At 38.5% G+C, this 19348-nt stretch overlaps 1 protein-coding gene across 3 annotated transcripts in view; it reads left to right on the top strand.

Annotated features, from left to right (window-relative positions):
• Window positions 1–19348, top strand: part of IL5RA (interleukin 5 receptor subunit alpha) — a 73010-nt gene that overhangs the window by 8953 nt on the left and 44709 nt on the right. The window lies entirely within an intron of this gene.

Below are 19348 nucleotides of genomic sequence, written 5' to 3'. Positions count from 1 at the left end.
TTGAGTTGGTTATCTAGTTACCAATACTGCAGTGGTGTAGTCACCTATACATTATTTAAAGGTATTTAACATTTAAATATGCTATCTGCCAATAATGAGGTAGACCTTTATGAAAACTGTGCAATTGTATGCATGTTTGTTTTTATGTTCCTTTAACATATGATATGATATTGCCATTGAATGAGATGGATCATTGGATGTTTCAAGATGAAGTTAAAAACTTTGTTATCTCCATACATTACAAATTATGAATAAAACAAGTATACATTTTAGTAAAAGAAATGATAGGAATCAACAAAACTAAAATAATAAATTAATTTAGTGAGGTCTCAGGATAAAAGGTTAATACCTAAAAACAAATTATATTTTATATGCAAGCAACAAGTAGTTATGAATATAGTTTTAAAACTAATTTCAGGGAAGCGGACTTGGCCCAAAGGACAGGGCGTCTGCCTACCACATGGGAGGTCCGCGGTTCAAACCCCAGGCCTCCTTGACCCGTGTGGAGCTGGCCCATGTGCAGTGCTGATGCTCACAAGGAGTGCCGTGCCATGCCGGGGTGCCCCCGCATAGGGGAGCCCCATGCACAAGGAGTGCGCCCCATAAGGAGAATCACCCAGCGCAAAAAAAAAAGTGCAGCCTGCCCAAGAATGGCACCACACACGCAGAAAGCTGACTCAACAAGATGATGCAACAAAAAGAAACAGATTCCCGGTGCTGCTGATAAGGATAAAAGTGGTCACAGAAGAACACACAGCGAATGGACACAGAGAGCAGACAACTGGGGTGGGGGGGGGGGGGAGAAATAAAATAAATAAATAAATAAAACTAATTTCAGTGGAGCAAAAATATAAAATATGTAGGAATAACTAACAAGAGAAGGTATACAGTTGACAGACAAGCATATGTTAAGATATTCAATATCATCAATAGTTAGGGAAATGTAAATTAAAACCGCCAATGAGATACCATTATACATCTATTAGAATGCCTTAAAAAAATCTGGCAATATGAAGTGCTGGAGAGGATATGTAGCAACTGGAAAACTTATACATTGTTGGTAGGGACACAAATTACTACAGCCACTCGGCAAAACAGTTTGGTGGTTTCTGACAAAGTTAGATATACACTTACCATACAACCTAGCAATTTCACCCATAGATACTTACCTGTGCAACAGAAACATGCTCACTAAAAAAACTATAATCAAATGTTTATTGTATCTTTATTTACAAACATATGAAGGTGGAAACATCCTTAGTTTTCTACAACAGTTGAATTGATAACTGTGGAACATCCATGCCAAGGAATACTACTCAACCTTTTATTTTTTATTTTTTTAAGATTTTTATTTATTTATTTAATTCCTCCCCTCCCCCGGTTGTCTGTTCTCTGTGTCTATTTGCTGCGTCTTGTTTCTTTGTCCGCTTCTGTTGTCGTCAGCGGCACGGGAAGTGTGGGCGGCGCCATTCCTGGGCAGGCTGCACTTTCTTTCGCACTGGGCGGCTCTCCTTACGGGCGCACTCTTTGCGTGTGGGGCTCCCCTACGTGGGGGACACCCCTGTGCAGCACAGCACTCCTTGCGCGCATCAGCACTGCGCATGGGCCAGCTCCACACGAGTCAAGGAGGCCCGGGGTTTGAACCGCGGGCCTCCCATGTGGTAGACGGATGCCCTAACCACTGGGCCAAGTCCGTTTCCCTACTCAACCTTTTAAAGGAACAAAGTACTGATACAACAATCTCAATGTTTAATCTTAAGTGAAGAAAAGTCATACTCAAGAGGCAACAAACAGTATGATTCCATTTATTTGACATTCAAGAAGAGGCAAAACTACAGGGATAGAAAACACAGAAGTTGTTTTCAAGTCTGGGAGATGAGGGGAAGTGTTGACTACAAAGGAGCATAAGGAAATTTTGGAGATGGGGGATGATGTAATTGTTCTATATCTTGATTATGGTGGTGATTATATGACTGTTGGTATTTGATAAAACATATAAAACAATACACCAAAAGGGATATATTTTCCTGTAAGTAAATTATACCTCAATAAACTTAAGCAAAAGATTATATTTCTATATACTAGCAAAAAACAGTATCTGCTGATTCAATTTGGATTTTCCTTACAAATGAATCCACACTCACAGGAGAGAGGTTTAGGATTTGAGCATATCTTTGTGGGGGACATGATTCAATCTACAATTTAGAAATATACATCAATATTTAGTAGACACACCAACTTTAGGTCTTAATGGTTATCAATCCTAATCTGAAAATACTTTAATTCTGATTTGAATGTACTTCCATGCTGGTTAGTGACCCACCAGGGTATACAACATTCCATCTTTCCTCCTAGTAAATCAGCTTTTACTTAGATTCTGGTCTTTATACATCCTGAAGCCAAAATGTGGTTCCGATATGTTTTTTTGTCTCTTGCATCATCTAAGTTTCAGTTGTGTTCTTTCAAAACTGATTCATTTCTGTGCACCAGAGGGAGAAACAATGGTTCATATACAGCAGTTGTGACACTGTTTTCATCCATCCATCCATCCATCCATCCACCCAATGTTTTTTAGTTCCTACTACATACCAATAGCATGAGTTAATATTACTAATAATACTAAGACTACTTAGCAATTTAGGCATTGTTTTGAGTACTATATATGTATTAACTCAGTTAATCTTCACAAATACTAATGTGGTAGATTATAAGGAGGAAACCGAGGCATAGAGAGGTCAGATTCATTTGTCTAAGGTCCCAAAATACTAAGTGGTACAAGTATAATTCAAACCTACTCATTCTGACTCAAAACCAGTACTGAACTCTGATAAGGCTAGAGAAGAAGTTAGGGACAAGACCGTGCAGGGATGGGCAGTCCACGTTTTGAAATTTGGATTTATTTTTAATTGCATTACAATGACATTAAAGGTTTTTTTAAGGAAAAAGTTTTCATAAACTGATTTGCGTATTTAAGGGTTAGTCTGGCTGCAGCATAGAATATAGAGGAGTCTGGTCAGGAACTCAGCTTGTGAAGTCATTCAGCAAGGGAGGAAAGTGACTTGGACCAGGAAGTTGTCAGTGAAGTGGAGAGAAGTAAATGGATGCAAAAGTAAAACCAAAGCATGTGAGGATGGAATACATGTGAGGAGTGAGGGAAAGGGGGACTCATAGATAACCCCTGTTTTAGCTTCCTCTTGCTGCTATAACAAATAACCACACACATAGTGGCTGAAAACAACACAAATTTATTATCTTACAGTTCTGGAAGTCAGGAGATCAATATGAGGACTTTGGGAAGATAGTAGACTAGAAAAGCACAGGACTCTCTTCTCTCCCAGAAAAATAGCTAGGCAGTAAAGTCCTGGAAAAAAATCTTCTAGGGTTTAGGACACCAGGGGAAGCCTGGACACCACCCAGAAGAGACAGAGTCACAGGAAAAGAATGACAATGGCAAAACTGTGAATTAAAAGCAGCAGCAGGGGCGCAGATGTGGCACAGTCCATTGGGCACTTGCCTCTCAAGTGGGAAGTCCCGGGTTCAGTTCCCAGTGCCTCCTGGAGTAGACAAGCAAACAATGAGTCAATGGATGAGAAAACTATCTGTGGAAGTGGGGAGTTAATAAAGCAATAATAAAAAGTAAATAAAATAAATCTTTGACACAATGAACAGACACAGCAAGCCCAAAGAATGAGGGTAGAGGAGAAAGAAAGAAAGAAAGAAAATAAATCTAAAAAAAAAAAAAAAGCAGCTGCTGCTACTGCTGACACCTTGCTCCACACTAAAGACACTTTTAAATACTCAGGCCTCTGGGCCAGTGCCTACAGACCAAGAGGACCCCAGGGATCCACCCCCCAGGAAAGGGGAGAGAGAGGGACACAGCCTAGGACTAACTCAGCTTTTGACCCACGGATTTGGTCTGCTGTGGCCCATGAGCCCTTCCAGGTTGGGCTGGGACATGCCATTGTTTGCCTTGGGAGCCAGCACACACTAAAGAGATTTGACCCTCTCAATTCCCTTCTCTACTAACCAGGACTGATTGTTGAGGATACAGAGGGGAGTGGAATTATTTCCTACCCAGGAAAAGGGAGGCGGATGCCAGCAAAGGCTAGAAAACTGTCTCTGAGAAAGTTTGAATTACAATGCTCTTAGCCTCCAGGCAAGAACCTATATCTAATTCATCCAGTTTGTGTTGCAACAAACACACTCTGACAAGGCATTGAACTAAGAGGGCTGTCAAAGCATGCCATCTGCTGGCAGACCAAGGAAGTGCTTGTGAGGAAATTAAAAGTAAATAAGTAAGAGAAGCTTTATTCTTGCTTTTGTAGCTTCCTTCCCCAAGGCCCTAGGAAGCAGGTCTGCAGCCCATTACTGGGTCCAGAGGCCAGTTTTAAGCAACTAATAGGGACAATCCTAAAGACCCAGGTTGAACCAAGAATCAATGAAGAGCAGTAACATACAGACTCCTGTCACTAAATACCTACAAAAGAGAGAAAAATTGAGCATCTGAGTAAACTCACCATCCTAATCAGATGCCTAGACACCATCAAGAAATGAAAAGCCATAGTAAGAAAATGGAAGACATGGCCCAAGAAAAAGAATATATTAAAGCCCCATAAGAGATACAGGATTTGAGACAACTAATTAACGAGATGCACACAAATTTCCAAATAAAATTAATGAGCTGAACGACAATATGGCTAAAGAGATAAGTGATATCAAGAAGACACTGAATGAGTACAGAGAATATTTTGAAAAAAGAATAGAAAAGTAAGGGCTCATGGGAATGAAAGACACAATAGGCAATATCAAAAACATATTAGAGGCATACAACAGCAGACTTGAAATGACAGAAGAAAGAATAAATGATACCAAAGACAGAGCAGCTGAAATTGAAGAGAGAAAAGTGGAAAAAATGGGGCAGGGGCTCAGGGAGTTGAATGACAACATGAAACACAACGACATACATGTCATGGGAATTCCAGAAGAAAAAGGGAAAAGGGCAGAAAGAATATTTGAGGAAATAATAGCTGAAAAATTCCCAACTCTCATGAAAGAAATGAACTTACATGTCCAAGACATACAGCATACCCCAATCAGAATAAATCTGAATAGACATACCCCAGGACACATATGACTCAGAATGTCAAATGTCAGAAATAAAGAGAAAGTTCTGAGACCAGCAAGGGAGAAGCAAACTATCACATACAAGGGATGCCCAGTAATACTTAGTGCAGGTTTCTCATCAGAAACCATGGAGGAAAGAAGAGAGGGAGTGATACAATTAGGATACGGAAAGATAAAAATTGCCAGCTGAAATTCCTAATCCAGCAAAATTATCCTTCAAATATGAAGGTGAATATAGCAATTTGATATTATTTATGAATTTTTTTAAAAGATATTGATTTTATTTGTAAACTTCTCTGTTCCTCTGGACCTTTGATTTTATTAAATTCAAAGATTTTACATTTACTTGATTAAGTCAACATTAGGGCTTTGATTTGACCACATCAGTAGGGTATGACTCAGGTTTGAGTCCCAGCCCCCTTGGTTGACTGATGGAAACAGATGCTCACTCAAGAAGACATACAGAAGAAGATACACAAGAGGAAGAGAGAGAGCTCCATAGACACAGCAGAGAGAGAACTTTGATCCTGCAGTCCTGAGAAGAGAGATGAGCCATTTACCCCATAGTCTGCAGCACTGAGAAAGCCCAGAAGGAAACAAGCCCTATGCCAGCCTGGAGCTGATAAAGAGGAAGTATGAACCCTCACAGAGATCAGAAACCATCTTACTTCTACTTGTGGGTTTGGTATATAATGAACCTTGAGTTGGACTCTTAGAGGGCTTGTAACTATAAGTTTTTATCCCCAAATAAACACCCTTTATAAAAGCCAACAAATTTCTGTTACTTTGCATCAGTACCCCTGTATTAGTCAGCTAAAGGGGTATTATAAAGGGTATTTATTTGGAGTAGAAGCTTACAGTTACAAGGGCTTAAAGAGTCCAACTCAAGGTATCATAACAAGTACTTAAGCCTTACCTAAAGTCTGTTGCCACATGTTGATGCAAGATGGTGGGTGTGATGGTTAGGCTAATGTGTCAACTCAGCCTGATAATTGTGCCCTGTTGTTTGGTCAGGCAAGTGCTGGGCTAATTATAATACAAGGACATTGATGGACTTTAGTCATCAGTGAGTTTGCTGCATAGATGACTGATTACATTTGCATCGACTAGGGAGATTGCATCAGCAATGTGTGACACTTTATCCAATTAGTTGAATGCCTTAAAAAGGGAAATGATTTCAACATTCAGAGAGAATTAACCACTTTGTCTTTGGACATTCAATGTGTCCTGAAACTCATCAAGGATCATTGGACTTTCAGTGGAGTTCCTGGTTTGCAGCCTGCCTGCGGAACCTGGACTTGTGCATCCCCATGGTCATGTAAGAGACTCTTATAAAATCTCATACTCCTGTTGATTCTGTTTCCCTAAAGAACCATGACTAAAACAGTGGGTGATGTCTTCAATGGTTCAGTCTTCTTCCTTCCTCTTAAGGCTCCAGGGTCCAAGCTTCTTCCAATCTCAGTTGTATAGGCTGTCATAGGCTTGTTGCTCTCCCTGGGGCTCATTTCTTTCCAGGCTTAGCTGCTCAGGTCTCTTCACAAGGTCAGCTGTAGACTATGGGCTCATCTCTCTTCTCAGTGCCCTTGCCATGTCTAATGAGCTGTCTCTCTTCCTCTGTGTTTTTCTTCTCTGTGTGTTTGCTTCCATGTAAGCATCTGTGTCATCCCCAGAGGGGCTGGGGACTTGACCCGAGTCACACTGTAATGATGTGGTTAGATCAGAGCCCTAATCTTAACATAGTTTAATCAGATGTCTCAGCTGAATCTAGTACAGTCAAAGGGTTGTCATGTCAGAGGAAATGACCAGTTTATAAACACAATCTGTATATAATTTTGGAATTCATAAATATTATCAAACTGCTGCAACTACTTTTGGCTACCTAATACAGTGAGTACAAAATATTCACAAATAAGCAGAAACTAAGAGAGTTCATAAAAAAGAATCCTACTTTGCAGCAAATATTAAAGGAAACCTTAGAAAATGAAAGAAAAAGACAGGAGACAGAGTTTTGGAGGGAAGTATAGAAGAAACAATAGCGTAAAGGGTAACCAAAGAGTAAAAAGAAAGACAAAATAAGATATGACATATGAAAACCAAATAATAAAATGGTGGAAGTAAATAATGCATTTACAATAATATCCTTGGATATGAATGGATTAAAGTCTCCAATCAAAAGATATAGGCTGGGAAGCAGCTGTGGCTCAATCAATTGGGCTCGCATCTACCATATGGGAGGCCCTGGGTTCGTGTCCCAGGGACTCCTCGTGAAGGCAGGCTCACCCGCCCGCTACAGAGAGATGCCAGCCCACAAGCACCGTGGAGAGCTGACTCAGCAAGGTGATGCAACAAAAAGGGAGACAAGCAAAACAACAACAACAACAAAAAGCAGAAGAGTGCACAGCGAATGGACACAGAGAGCAGACAGCAAGCAAGCTGCAAGGGGGGTGGGGTTGGAAATTAATTTTTAAAAAAATACAGACAAAATAATGCACAGGGAATGAACACAGAGAACAGACAGCAAGCAAAAAGCTGCAAGGAATAGGAGATTAAAACATATATATATATATATATATATATATATATATATATATATATATATATATATAGACTGACGAAATGGATAAAAAATCATTAGCCATCCATATATTGCTTACTAGAGACTCACTTTAGATCCAGGGATACAAACTGTCTGAAAGTGAAAGGTCGGTAAAAGATACTCCACACAAATAGTAACCAAAAAAGAGCAGGGGTAGCTATACTAATATTGGACAAAACAAAATTTAAATGCAAAGAGAAGGTGATTATATATTAATAAAAGGGACAATCCACCAGGAAACTATACCAGTCATAAATATCTATGCACCTAACCAGGGTGCCCCAAAATACAGCAGGCACACTCCGGCAAAACTGAAGGGAGAAATGGACATCTCCAAAATAATTGTTTAAATAACCTAAATGAAATGGACAAATTCCTAGAAATGCACAAACAACCTACACTGATGCTACAAGAAATACAAGAACTTAACAAACCAATCACATTTAAAGAGATTGAATCTGTCATCAAAAATCTCCCAACAAAGAAAAGTCCATGTTTTAGTCAGCCAAAGGGGTGTTGATGAAAGTACCAGTTGGCTTTTGTAAAAGGTATTTATTTGGGGTAAAAACTTACAGTTACAAGGCCGTAAAGAATCCAACTCAAGGTTGGTTTCTCACCAAAGTCAGTTGCCACATTTGGAAGCAAGATGGCAGGCAGTCTCTGCCTGGTCTCTCAGTCCTTATTGCTCATCTCCTCCATCCTCTTTGACTGCAATTATCAGGTGAGTGGCTCATCTCTCCCCGGGGCCGCAGGATCAAAGTTCTCTCCTCTTCTGTGTCATGACAAAGTTCTCTCCTCTGGCATCTATGGAGCTCTTTTTCTTTTATTGTGTGTATTCTTCTATGTGTGTCCATTTATATAGCCCACTGAGGGGGTGGGGACACAACCCTGAGTTAACTTCTACTGACGTGGTCAAATTAAAGTCCTCATCTTAACATAATTTAATCAAAGATATCTCAGCTGCTACAATCAAAGGGATCACACCTAGAGGAACAGACCAGTTTACAAACATAACCCTTCTTTCTGGAATTCATAAATAATATCAAACTGCTACTGTCCAAGACCAGATAGCTTCACAGGTGAATTTTACAAAACATTTTAAAAATAATTAACACCAATCCTGTTTAAACTCTTCCAAAATATTGAAGAAGAGAGAAAATTACCCAACACATTTTTTTAAAGCCAATATCACCCTAATACCAAAGCCAGATAAAGACACTACAAGAAAAGAAGTTACTGACCAGTCTCTCTAATGAACATAGATACAAAAATTCTCAAAAAAATCCTTGCAAATTGAAATCCAACAGTATATCAAAAGACTTATACATCACGACCAAGTGGAATTTTTTCCTGGCATGCAAGACCAGTTCAACACAAGAAAATCAATCAATGTATTACACCACATTAACAAATTAAAGGAAAAAACCACATGATCATCTCAATCAAAGCAGAAAAGACATTTGATAAAATTCAGTATTCTTTCTTGATAAAAACACTTAGAAAGATAGGAATAGAAGGAAAATTCCTCAATATGATAAAAGGCATATGTGAAAAACCCACAGCCAACATTGTATTTAATGGGGAAAGGTTGAAAGCTTTCACTCTAAGATTGGAAACATGACAAGTATGCCATTATCACCATTGTTATTCAACATTGTACTAGAAGTTCTAGCTGGAGCAACTACACAGGAAAAAATAATTAAAGACATCAAAATAGGAAAAGAGGAAGTAAAGCTATCACTATTTGTGGGTGACATGATCCTATATTTAGAAAATTCTGAAATGTCTACAAGGAAGCTACTTTAACAAATAAATGAGTTTAGCAAAGTGGCAGGATACAAGATCAACACACAAAAACCCATAATGTTTTTGTATATTAGTATTGAACAATCTAAGGAGGAAATCAGAAAAAAAAATTCATTTACAGTAGCAACAAAATGACTCAAATACCTAGGAATCAATTTAACTAAACAAGTATAGGACCTATATGAAGAAAACCACAAAACACTGCTATAAAAGAAATCAAAGAAGACCTAAAGAAATAGAAAGACTTTCCATGTTCATGGATTGGAAGACTAATTGTCATGAAGATGTCAATCAAAATTCTAATAGCCCACTTTACAGAAATAGAAAAGGCAGTTACCAAATTCATTAGGCAGGGAAAATTCACCTGAATAGCCAAAAGCATTCTGAAAAAGAAGAGCGACATGGGAGGAATTTCACTGCCTGACCTTGAAACATATTACTAAGCAACAACAGTCAAAACGTGTGGAATAGAATTGAGAGTCCAGAAATAAACCTTCATCTCTATGGCCAACTGGGTTTTTGACAAACCTACCAAGTCCAGGTTAATGGGACAAAACAGTCACTTCAATAAATGATGCCAGGAGAACTGGATATCTATAACCAAAATAATAAAAGAGGACCCCTGTCTCACTCCCTATAAAAGAATCATCTCAAAATAGATCAAAGACCTAAATATAAAAGCCAGACCATAAAACTACTAGAAGAAATTGTAGGGAAACATCTTAAACATCTTTTGGAAGGTGATGGTTTCTTAGACTACATCCAAAGTACATGCAATAAAAGAAAAAATAGATAAATGAGATCTCTTCAAAATTAAACACTTTTGCACCTACAGGACTTTGTCCAAAGAGTAAAAAGGCAGCCAAATGAATGGGAGAAAATATTTGGAAATCACATGTCCAATAAGGGTTAAAGGGTTTAATATTTATGATATATAAAGAGATGTTACAACTCAATAATAAAAAGACAACCCAATTATAAAATGGGAAAAAGACTTGAATAGACATTTTTTCAAAGTAGAAATACCAGTGGTCAAAAAACACATGAAAAAAGTGTTCACTGTCACTAATGATTATGGAAATGCAAATCAAAACTACAATGAGATATCATTTCACACCTATCAGTATGGCCACTATTAAAAAGACAGAGAACTACAAGAGTTGGAGAGGATGTGGAGAGATAGGAACACTTATTCACTGTTGGTGGGAATGTAGAATGGTAGAGCCACTGTGGAGGACGGTTTGGCAGTTCCTAAAGAAGTTGAATATAGATTTGCCACATAACCCTGCAATACCATTACTGGGAATATACCCAGAAGAACTAAGAGCAGTTTCACAAACAGATATCTGCATACCAATGTTCATAACAGTGTTATTCATGATTGCCAAAGATTGGAAACAACCCAGGTATCCATCAACTGATGAATGGATAAACAAACTGTGGTGTATTCACATGATGGAATATCATGCAGCTGTAAGAAGATATGAAGTCATAAATAATAAGACAACATGGATGAACCTGGAGGACATTATGTTGAGTGAAGCAAACCAGACACAAAAGGACAAATACTGTATGATTGTGCTACTATGAACTAAATATATTGTGTAACATAGTGTATGATTCCATTTTTATAAAATATAGATCAATTTATAAAGATAAAATTAGATTAGTGGTTATAGGGCTGGGGGAGGCATGCTAGGAGCTGTGGAGGTTTTCTTTTTGGAGTAATGAAATGATTCTAAAATTTTTTGTGGTGATGAATGCACAACATTGTGATTATACTATAAGTCATTGGTTATATGTTTTGGATAGATTGTATGGTATATGAATATATCTCAATAACACTGCTTAATAAATAAACAATTGTGCAAGGATAGCCAGAAATAGCATTCATGTGTAGCAGGGGAAACAGAGAGATTGAGAGGTGAAGAATCTTGCTTATTTGTTAGTTTATTATTATTATTATTGAAATAATAAAAATGGTCTAATAATAATTGAAGTGATGAATGCACAGCTATGTGATTATACCAAATACCATTGATTATACACTTTGGATGAATCATATGCTTTATTAATATGTACTAATAAAATTGATTAAAAAAAAATAAATATAGATTAGAGTACAAAAAAATAAATTCAAAATGGGCTCACAGGACTGTAATCCTTCTGAAGTCTCCAGGGGCAAATCTGTTTGAGGTTCCCTTCATTCCTTGGCTTCGGGCATCTTCCTTCATTGTCAAAGCTAGGAGCATAACATCTTCTCCCCTCTCTAACTCCTCCTGTCTCCCTCTTATAAGGAACCTTGTGATTACATAGAGCAAACCTACATTATCTATGATAATCTCCCCATCTCAAGACCCTTCACTCTATCATATCACCAAAGTCCCTTTTGCCATGTAAGGCAACATGTACACAGGTTCTGGCAATTAAGAAGTGCACATTTTTGGAGGCTATTGTTCAGTTTTACACAACACCTAGTTTGTACATTAGTAACTAGGAGGATGGTAAGACTCAGGTATACCAGGGGAGAAATTGTATATGTTATAAAATAATTAATTGGGAGGAACTATGGGAAGATGGCAAAGTAGGAAACTCCAGGAATCAGTTCTCCACCAGAATAGCTATTGATCAGGCAGGAACTGTTTGAATCAAGTATTTTGAACTCCAGAGTTCAGTAGAACACTGTACAGCATACAGGGAAGAGTGGGAAAAAGAGGCTAGTAAATTGCACTAAATACCAGTAAACTGCTCTCTCAGTGCTACAGTTACTAGCACACATCCCCAACTCTCATGGCAGGCAGCAGTGGGGTCTGGCCTCTGGAATGGCTCACTGGTGACAAAGAGGGACATAAAAAATCCACTTCCCCAAGATCTGGAGGAAGAGGGTTGTTGGCCGATTGCTGGTCACATTTGATTAACTACTTCAGTTCACTGGGGGCCCAGGTCTGAGAGTAGCCACTCTTCCAAGCTGCCCTGGACAAAGGCAGCTGAGGAGACCTAAAGACGGGTATACTTCCTCATATCTGAGGAGGAGAGTGGAAGGGCTGCATTTGCTGGGCAGGGGCCAAGACAAGAAAGTGCAGCTTCGGAGACCACAGAAGCAGCTCCTGTCACCTTCCCCGAGCCCCTACTAATGTGGCCTGTGCATGAATTCAAACTTACCTAATTCTATATCCAAGTTTGCCTAGTTTCTGGAAAGCCAATTAATGGTATAGGCTCCATAGGCTTTGAATATTCAGGAAGGAAGCAGACTGAATACGTATTCAAACTTACACCCAGTTGAAATGTGGGCAATATGTTAATTCAAGCTTACTTGAAAGTGGGTAATAAGTTAATCCAATCCTACCTGGTATCCAAACAACCCCCTAAAACTCTAAGAAACTAATAAAGAAAGTCCTTTTTGCATAAAAGCCCTGCTTGACCCCCTACTCCTACATCCTCTGTATAAAAGGGATCTAGAAAACCTGTTCAGGGCTCAGTCTTTGGACAGAAGTCCACTGGCCCCGGCTGACTGTTAATAAACCTTCCTTCTCAGAAGAGTTTTGTGTCCCGGCCTTCAATACCACGATCACCCAACCTCTCTCTGCTACAACAGTACCTCATCTCACCCTCTGCCCAGGGCAGTTGGGAACCCCTGGCCTTGTATGGACTTGGAAAGACTCATTTGGGAAACTCTTCTCTGGCATGCTCCCTGCTCTCAGAGTTTGCCTTCCACACAAAAGCAGCTTGAGGCAACTGAAAGCACTGAGATGCATCATCTGGAGCAAAGGCTTACCTATTTCTAGAACCACAGTGGAACATCAGGGAGAAGGAGAAGGTCTATTTCCTGTCAAGCAGGAGGGACATTCTAACTCCTTAAAACAGGTAAATTCCTAAGGCCATTAGCAAGCAAAAACCCAGGACAAGAAAGAGGCCCAGAAAAGACAGGGAAGGCCCTGAACTTTGTGTTTATTAATACCTTGGACTAACCTTCCTTTTAGGAGGGCTGAACTCTGATGGAGAGCATCAGCCATTGCAAAGCCAAATAGCTCCGCTTCTTATTTCCTATAGGTACTAAAATGCAATGCATAAAAAATAGTGACAAACCTATGATGTAGGGCATACAATGTATAGTTATAATTTGTAACAAGTACCAAAAAAGGTGGGGAAACTGAGGAGTATAGGAACAGTGTATGTGTATGCTATTAAAATCAAGTTAGTATCAAGTCAAATATGATTGCTATATATTTAAGATGTTAAATTTTAACCCCATAGAAAATATATGATAAATATATCTAGAAAGAAAGGAAAAGGGACTCAATATGGTACAATATCAAAATCAAATAAATATGAAAGGAGGCATTAATGGAATAACTGAGGACAAAAAAGGGTAACTTACAAAGACTAAATAGCAAAATGACAGAAGAAAGTCCTGCATTATCCGTAGTGACTTTATTTCTTTTTTATTTTTTTAAATTTTTTTAAAGATTTATTTTTTATTTATTTCTCTCCCCTTCCCTGTCCCAGCTGTCTGCTCTCTGTGTCAATTTGCTGTGTGTTCTTCTGTGTCCACTTGATTTCTTGTCAGCGGCACCCAGAATCTGTGTCTCTTTTTGTTGCATCATCTTAATGCATCAGCTCTCCGTGTGTGCGGCACCACTCCTGGGCAGGCTGTGCTTTTTTCGCACCAGGCAGCTGCACTTATGGAGCGCACTCCTTGCGCATGGGGCTTCCCTATGCGGGGGACACCCCTGCATGGCAGAGCACTCCTTGCACGCATCAGCACTGTGCATGGGCCAACTCATCACATGGGTCAGGAGGCCCTGGGTTTGAACCTTGGACCTCCCAAGTGGTAGGTGGATGCCTTATCTGTTGGGCCAAATCTGCTTCCTAATAGTGACTTTAAATATAAATGGATTAAATGCTCTAGTCAAAAGGCAGAATTTGGCAGAATGGATAAAAAAGCATGACCCAAATATATGCTGTCTGCTAGAGAATTGTCTTAAATTCAAAGATATAAGGTCAAAAATGAAAGGATAGAAAAATATATATACCATGCAAGTAGTAAACAGAAGAGAGCTAGGGTAGCTATACTAATAGCACATAAAATAGACTAAGTCAAAAACTGTTATGAGGGACAAAGACAGTCATTATATGCTGAAAAAGGGATCAATTCAAGAAGAAGACATGAAAATTATAAATATATATGCACCTAACAGCAGAACCCCAAACTATATGAAACAAACACCAATAGAATTGAAATTTGAAATAGACAGTTCTACATTAAAAGTAAGAGACTTTAATAATGGATCGAACATCTATTCAGCAGATCAACAAGGAAATAAAAGACTTGAATGAGATTTTCTAAATCAACTAGAACAAACAGACATACATAGAATACTTCACCCAACAATGACAGAATATACATCTTCTTAAGAACACATGGATTATTCTCCAGAATAGATCAAATGTTAGGTCACAAAACAAGTCTCAATAAATTAAAAATATTGAAATCAACCAATGTATCTTCTCTGACCAAAATAGAATATAATAGGGGAAATGGAAAATTCACAAATTATAGAAATTAAACAATGTATACTTAAAGACCAATGAATTAAAGAAGAAATCACAAGGGAGTTAGGAAATATCTTGAGGAAAATGAAAATAAAAGTAAAACATAGCAAAGCTTGCAGAATGCAACAAAAGCAGTGCTGAGAAGGAAATGTATAACTCTAAATGCTTACATTAAAAAAGAAGAAAGTTTTCCAATCTGAGGCTTAACTTTAAAATTGGAAGACCTAGAAAAAGAAGAGCAAGCTAAACCCAAAGCAAACAGAAAGAAGGAAATAGAGATTAGAGCAGAGAAAAATGAAACAGGGAATTTAAAAAAGCAATAGAGAGAATCAACAAAACCAAGAGTTTGGTCTTTGAAAAAACACAATAAAATTGACAAAGAGGGAAGCAGACTTGGCCCAGTGGTTAGGGCGTCCATCTACCACATGGGAGGTCTGTGGTTCAAACCCCGGGCCTCCTGACCCGTGTGGAGCTGGCCCACGCTCAGTGCTGATGCGCTCAAAGAGTGCTGTGCCACGCAGGTGTGTCCCCCGCATAGGGGAGCCCCACGTGCAAGGAGTGCACCCCATAAGGAGAGCCGCCCAACATGAAAGAAAGGTCAGCCTGCCCAGGAATGGAGCCGCCTACATGGAGAACTGACACAACAAGATGACGCAACAAACACAAACACAGATTCCCGTACTGCTGACAACAACAGAAGCGGACAAATAAGGACATGCAGCAAATGGACACAGAGAACAGACAACTGGGGGGAGGGGGGTGCGAGGAAAGGGGAGAGAAATAAATAAAATAAATCTTAAAAAAAAAATTGACAGTTTGTGAGCCTGACAAATAAAGAGAGAGAGAGTGGACCAAAAAACAACTAAAATCCGCAATGAAAAGGGGGACATTACTATGGACCTCACTGAAATAAAAAAGACTATAGCAGAGGAAGAAATTATATCATTGATGTGGAGACAGTGGCCTTGGGAGTTGTTGAAGACAGGGAGAGGGAAAAAGAGGTATGATATGGGGGCATTTTTGGGTCTTGGAGTTGTCCTGAATGATTTTGAGGGACAGATGCAGGACATAATATATCCTACCATAACCTACTGAATGAACTGGGAGAGAGTGTAAACTACAATGTAAAATATAATCCATGCTGTGCAGCAGTGCCACAGAATGTAATCATCAAATGCAATGAATGCACCCGACTAATGAAAGAAGTTGTTGATGTGGGAGGAGTGGGGGGTGTGAGGAGTGGGGTATATGGGAACCTCTGATATTTTTTAATGTAACTTTTTGTGTGATCTATGTATCTTTAAAAAAAAAAAAGAAAGATAAAAAAGGACTATAAAAGGATACTATGAACAACTATTTACCAACAAATATCTAGAATATATAAAGAAATTTTATAAGTCAATAACAAAAAAGAAAAACAACCCATTTAAATAACGGGCAAAAGACATTTCTCCAAAGAAGATATACAACTGGCTAAAAAGCACATGAAAAGATTTTCAACATCATTAGCTATCAGGAAAATGCAAATCAAAATCACAGTGAGATACTATTTCAGAATGAGTAGAATGGCTACTATTTAAAAATATGGAAAATTAGAAGTGTTAGAGAGGATGTGAAGAAATAGGAAGACTCCTTCATTGTTGGTGGGAATGTAAAATGGTGCAACCCCTGTGGAAGGCAGTTTGGTGGTTCCTCACAAAGCTAACTATAGAATTACCATATGACCTGGCAATCCCTCTACTGGGTACATACCAAAAGAATTGAAAGCAGGGATTTGAACAGATATTTGCACACAGATGCTGATAGTGGCGTTATTAACTATTACCATAAAATGGAAGCAAGTCAAGTGTCTGTCAACTGATGAATGGATGAATAAAATCTGGTATATATATATGTACAATGGAATATTATTCAGCTACAAAAGGGAATGAAGTTCTGATACATGCAATAGCATGGATGAACCTTGGTGACATCATATTGAGTGAAATAAGCCAGACACAAAAGGACAACTATGGCATGATCCCACTGATTAGAAACAATTAGAATAAGCAAATTCATAGAGTCCGAAACTAGAATATAGATTGCTAGGGGTTGGGATGGGAATAACGAATGGAGAGTTAACTCTTAAATTGTACATAGTTTCTATTTTGGTTGATCATAAAGTTTTGGTAATGGATGGTGGTGATCATAGCACAACAAACATTGTGACATTATTAACAGCCCTGAATTAAATAGTTGAATATCATAAAAAGGGAGAAATTTTAGGTCATATATATGTTACTAGAAGACATTTTTTTAAAAATCCATGGAACTGCATATCACATGCAGTGAACCCTACATTAAGCCATGGATTATAGTTAATAGAACAATCATAAAAATGTGCTTTCATCAATTGTATCAAATGTAGCACACCAACGCAATGTGTTAATAATTGGGTGGTATATGGGAAATGCATGATTTTTATGTAAACCCACAGCTTCTCTAATAAAAAAAATAATTAATTGGTCATTTGGGATATTGTGTCATCCTCAGTGCTGAGTGATTTCTCCATTGTTTCACTCTTCGGTATTACAGGCAGGTAGTTTGATCTCAAAAAAAAAAAAAAAAAATACACATGGAATAGAACTATTAGATAGCAAAGCAATACTTCTAGATCCTCACTCCAGAACCCTACAGCAGTAATCTTCCTTAATATATACCACTGCTCCCAAGAGCATGTGCATTTTAAAATAGGATCCAGAAGGGAGACTAATGCTTCGTATAAAGATAGGAATTTACAATGATGGTATTTTAGGCCACTAGGGGAAAATATTTGAGGCAAAATTTAGACAAGTCAGATAAAAACATAATTACGACCTAATTTGAATATTTTGCAATTTTGAGGTAGAGGCTGTTATGTCCTCAAACCTCTGCACGCCCCCTCTTTTTCTTTTTAAGAGACACTGAGTAATTTGTCTAAAAGACAAGTTCTGTTTCAAGAACGTGTTCTTTCTTTGAAACAACAGAAAGTACCTGTTTGAAGAAAAAGTCACTCACTAGTTTTGTTCTCATAAAAGTTTAATAGAAGTCAACTAAAGTTTAAGGCTTCCCCCAGGACAAGTAAAGATATTTCTCAGCAAATGTAGAATCACAATTTTCATTGGTGCTGGGGGATTTTACACGCAAATGCAATTTTATTTTACATTTAAAAGAGATAAGTAAATAGACAAATCAATTTTAGCTGTCCTGAAATTTCATACTGGGTCATTAGCTTTAAAAGATGGGGCTTCAATAAGAGTTAAAAGAACAGAGGCCCAGGGGTAAAGATTCTAAGAATAATCACCTTCAAAACTCTAAATTATCAACTATCAGATCAGAACCAGGATAAATCAAAAGTTTGCTTCCTTATGATGCTCTCCATTGCATTTTTAATCTTTAAATATAGGTTCATGTTCAATTCCTTCTTTTTTTTTAAGATTTACATATTTATTTCTCCCCTCTCCCTCCATTGTCTGCTCTCTGTGTCCATTCACTGTGTATTCTTCTGTGTCTGCTTGTGTTCTCATTAGGTGGCTCCAGGAAATGATCCTGGGACCTTCCAGAGTGAGAGCGAGGTGATCATTCTCTTGCACCACCTCAGCTTCCTGGTCTGTTGTGTCTTTTATTGTCTCACCTCGGTGTTTCTTTTTGTTGAGTCATCTTGCTGCGTCAGCTCTCCACGTGGGCCAGCACTCCTTGCAGGGGGCAGCACTCTGCACAAGCCAGCTCGCCACATGGCCAGCTTGCCTTCACCGGGAGGCCCTGGGAATTAAAATCTGGACCTCCTATATGGTAGACAGGAGCCCAATTGCTTGAGCCACATCCATTTCCCCTCCATTTCCCCAATTCCTTCTTGTAACAACACAAAATCTCTCCCTTCTTTCTTTAATACCTGAGAACCTTCTACATGCTTGGTACTTGACAGATTCTGACAAAGTCAAGCTAGACGATTTAAGACCTGTCCACATATCTCATGGCAGAGACAGAGCTATAAACATAATGTTCAGTACAGTGTAATAATAAAATAAAGACACTTATGAGGAGCTGTTGAATACGCACGGGAGGGAGGGAAAGTAGAATTAGAGAGTTCTTCCCAGAGGCAATGATGTTCAGACTTAATCAGAAATAAATAGAAATATCTCAAAAGGAATCCTTTCTTTCTCTCTTCAAGACCTCCATCCCACCTCCCACAGCACCACCAAATAAGATATTTAGTCCAGGTCAAACCATTATCATACTATTTCTTTTTAA

Source organism: Dasypus novemcinctus, chromosome 26 (genome assembly GCF_030445035.2).
Source record: "Dasypus novemcinctus isolate mDasNov1 chromosome 26, mDasNov1.1.hap2, whole genome shotgun sequence".
In the NCBI taxonomy this organism is placed as follows: domain Eukaryota; kingdom Metazoa; phylum Chordata; class Mammalia; order Cingulata; family Dasypodidae; genus Dasypus; species Dasypus novemcinctus.
Note: the sequence above shows the minus strand (reverse complement) of the source record. Positions and strands in the feature narration are given on the sequence as shown.